This window comes from Sorex fumeus, unplaced genomic scaffold, assembly GCF_029834395.1.
Source record: "Sorex fumeus unplaced genomic scaffold, SorFum_2.1 ptg000115l, whole genome shotgun sequence".
NCBI lineage: Eukaryota > Metazoa > Chordata > Mammalia > Eulipotyphla > Soricidae > Sorex > Sorex fumeus.
The window spans coordinates 9,690,014-9,694,128 of record NW_026606172.1 but is presented as its reverse complement, the minus strand read 5'-3'; the positions used below and the strand labels follow the sequence as shown (position 1 = coordinate 9,694,128).

Genomic DNA, 4,115 nt, shown 5'->3' with positions numbered 1-4,115 from the left:
TATATAATATAATGTATAATGTATATTATATATAATTTTATATAATTATAATTATATGATATAATATATATTTGTGCATGTGTGTTGTGAGTAATGAAATATTAACAGTGCAAGGAAAAATAAAATTTGGATATGTTTGCAACCAGGTTGGAACTAGAAGTTTTCTTGCTGAGTGAAATAAGCCAGAAGCAAAAGGGCAAACACCTGATGATCTTACTAATGTGCATTGTATAGAATAACTGGAAGAAGAAATGTAATGAATGTAAAGGGGAGATGTCTAGATAAGCCTTAACCCTAGAGTATGGGAAGGAGTACAGAGAAGCAAAAACAAACAAACAAAATAGAAAACAAACAAACCCATAAAACAGCAACAACAAAACAAAAACAGGGATAAGGAAGAAAAAGAAAAAGGATAGTGATAGAGAAATAACAGGTGTCAGGGGGTCAGGAGTTCAATTATACTGGTGCTATGGAAGAGTGGTGTAGCTGTATATCCAAAACAGAGACTCAACATTGAAATCATGAGATCTAAACTACAATCACAGATTTTTGAATGAAGGGTGTGGGGGGGGGGGCTGTTGGGAAGCGGGCATGTGGACACTGGTGGAAGGATGTTGACAGGTGTCAGGATTGATGTTTGATTCCAAACTATTAATGACTTTGCAAATCATGGTTTCATAATTAAATATTTCTTAAAAATGGGTAAGCTTTCGAATATTTAATTTATTTTATGTTTATGTTTGAATCACTGTATTAATGTTAGAGGCTATTTTTCAGTAGGCAATTATCTATAGTTCATATTTTTTCATAGATGTAGTAATTCAAGCCTTGATACGATTTATCCTATGATTACATATGTTAAAAAGTTATATCTTCTTATTTTTCCTCATCCTTGCTAGGTGGTGCTAGTGTGTCAGGGATCAAACCAGGATATAAATCATAATATTATCCCTATGAGTTACATTCCTAACATAGCCTCACAAGGTGTATTTTCTTTTATATCTTTCTTCCATACAATAGTAGTCAATTATTGATTGTTTATAAATATCAGATTCAAACACTATTGAATATGTTTTAATTTGATTCTCATAAATAACCTAACACTTCTCTTTTGAACTATTTCTCAAAGACTCATTTTCAACTCTAAAAAAAATGCCCTTAGGAATGTTAGTTTAGTTAGGTTATTGGTATTATTGTTGCTGTTTTTTGCTGTTTTCATTTGTTTTGTTTTGCACAGTGTTGCCAGCTTTATGGTTTCAGTTGAAATTCAGACTTCTTTAGTCTTGAGAAAGGTTTTATCTGAAGCAATGTCTGATCAAGCTACCTGACTCTCGTTAGTAGCTCTATGAATTAACTCAATCAAATAATTATTTGCATAAGATGTATACAAATCTCTGGTTTCTGACACGATTTAGTCAGTCACACACTGCTAGAATTGGTTTCCTGTCATAAAAGACACAATTATTTCTAAGAATATATTTCTCTTTAAGCTTTTCCAATACTTTAGGACAGAAAATCTCCCCAAGAACTTCTATGAAGCCAGTTTTACACAAATGCTCAACACGGATAAAGGCACTTCTAGAGAAGATAATTTCAGACCTAATTCCCTAGTGAACATCAACACAAAAATCCTCAACGAAATCTTAGCCAACGGAATCCAACAGCATATCAAAACATATATACAGTGTTTCAAGTGGAATTCATGCCAGGGGTGAAAGGATGGTTTAACACATGCAAACATATCGACATAATACCCTATAACAATAAAAGGACAAGTGAAAATTATATGGATCATACCATAAATGTCGAGAAAGTTTTTAACATGTATCAGTGTCTGTTCATGTTCAAACCCTCAGTAGAAAAGGGGTAGAAGAAGTCATTCTCATAATAGTAATGGCTTTCTATAACAAGACGAGATGGGGTGCATTCAGGTTGTATGGCCTTAGACTATAATAAATGCACAGTCATTAGAATTCTTCATTTTTTAAGAATTATCATTCTTAATCAGGCATAGAAAGTGCTCATCATCATGTATTATCAGGGAAATCCAAATCAAGACAACAATAAGATATCATTTCTCACCAGTGAGAATGGAACACATCCAAAACCTAGAGCAATCTCTATGGCAGAAACAACTTGAAAGAGGAAGTCTCACCATTACTTGTAGAAATGTTGTCTGATCTGACCCCTTCTACTACTCTGAGAGCTGAGGACTGCTTAACTTAAAATCTGAACAGAAAATTGAATATAAGTAATTTCTTGCCCTAATATTATGGTTTCATATACGCATATAACGAAAAAACTTCACATCTAGGTATATATCATAAAAGCAGAAATGCATCAACAAAAATAGCTGCATAATATCTTACTGTACCTTTTTCATGAAGCAAAATGAAAACCAACACAAATTCAATTTAATAGCTAAAGTGTTTTTTTTTTAAAAAAAGATGTAAAGGAATACATTTCCAATATATACAACAACATAAATTTATCTCAAGTATATTTTGTTGGACAAAAAAGGAGATATTGAGAAATTCAACATATGTAAAATTCCAGAACAGGGAAAATTAATTTATTACAAATAAAACGAATAACCTTTGCTGGTATAAAGTGACAGGGTATGAGAGATACACAAAAAAGAAGTAGAGATAAACATGTTGGAGAATGGAATGATTTATTGTGATATTGTTGGGGTTACCTGGGTTATATATTTGTTAAAATATGTACAAATTCACCATTGGGAAAGCATATAACCAATTTCATATAAGTTTTGCACCAATAAAGCCACCTAAAATAGTCAACATACTGAAAATATAAATTCAGGATAAAAATTATGAATATTAAAGTGAATCAAAATTTAAAAAGAAAATGATGTTTAGCTTCTGAAAATATTTATCAGCTATTCTATTTCTGGAAAATAATATTTCAAAAATTGTTGTGATCATTCAATATATATTATGTGACTTTATTACCATGTTTATGTTGACTGCTTTTGAGTTATCAGTTAATTATATTTAAAAAATTCGTTTAAATACATATCATTTTCAATACATGTTTTTGCTCATTCCTTAATTCATATACTTAAACAAAAATCTGGAAATAAAGAGCTTTCACATTTTAATGCTAAACCTAAATAATTCATATGATATTCTAATTATTCATCATGAATATTTATCAGCATTAGTACTTTAATTGATTATATATTTTTTATTTCTATGAAAAACTGGTTCCTATGCACTGCGCTGCACTGTCCTCCCGTTGTTCATCGATTTGCTCAAGCAGGCAGCAGTAACGTTTCCATTGTGAGTCTTGTCACTGTTTTTGGCATAACCATACATCATGGGTATCTTGCCAGGCTTTGCTGTGCAAGAAGAATACTCTTGGTAGCTTGCCTGGGTCTTCGAGAGGGTTGGAGGAATTAGGTTGCTGCATGCAAGGCAAACGCCCTACCCACTGTGCTATTGCTACAGCCCGGTTCCTATGACAATTTTATATTTCATAGATAAAATATAAGAAAATTGTAATTTAAGAATAATCTGAAACACTTTCAAACTTTGTGCACATATATGTAAACACACATGATTTTTAACATTTAAAATACATTTTTATCATTCTTGCTTGAAAGAAGCTTAAGTGGTACCAATACTTTATAGCAAATAAAATGTCACATGCTCACTTAGGCAGTACATATACTAAAATTTGAACAATACAGAGAAGATCAGCATGGCCCCTAAACAAGAATGCCATGCAAATTCATGAAGTATTCCATATTTTTGCAAAGGGAAAGTGATGCAGAAGAACCTCACCAGGCTTAATGAATGAAGATGTTAGCCCAGATGGACAATCAGAATTTAGAGAGGAATTGTTGAGGATGTTTAAGGAAGAAGGGGAACAGAAGCGAAATTGGGGACATTGGTGGCAGGAAATGTACTCTGTGAAGGAATGGGTACGGAACATTGTACTCAAACAAGCATAACTCTGGAACTTTATCTCATGATAATTCTATTAAAAACAATGAAATATGACTATGTGATTTGACTGGTGCTATGTAACTGGAAGCTTTCTTGATGTCAAAGCATTTAGCAACTCAAAATTAGGAACCTTTTCAGGTCAGT

The 4,115-nt window shown here is 32.2% G+C and overlaps 1 non-coding gene across 1 annotated transcript; it reads left to right on the top strand.

Annotated features, from left to right (window-relative positions):
* Positions 1–3,668: 3,668 nt before the first annotated feature.
* Positions 3,669–3,775, top strand: LOC130043217 (U6 spliceosomal RNA). Its single transcript, XR_008795343.1, has one exon. It is a non-coding gene; the product is annotated as a U6 spliceosomal RNA (small nuclear RNA).
* Positions 3,776–4,115: the final 340 nt, after the last annotated feature.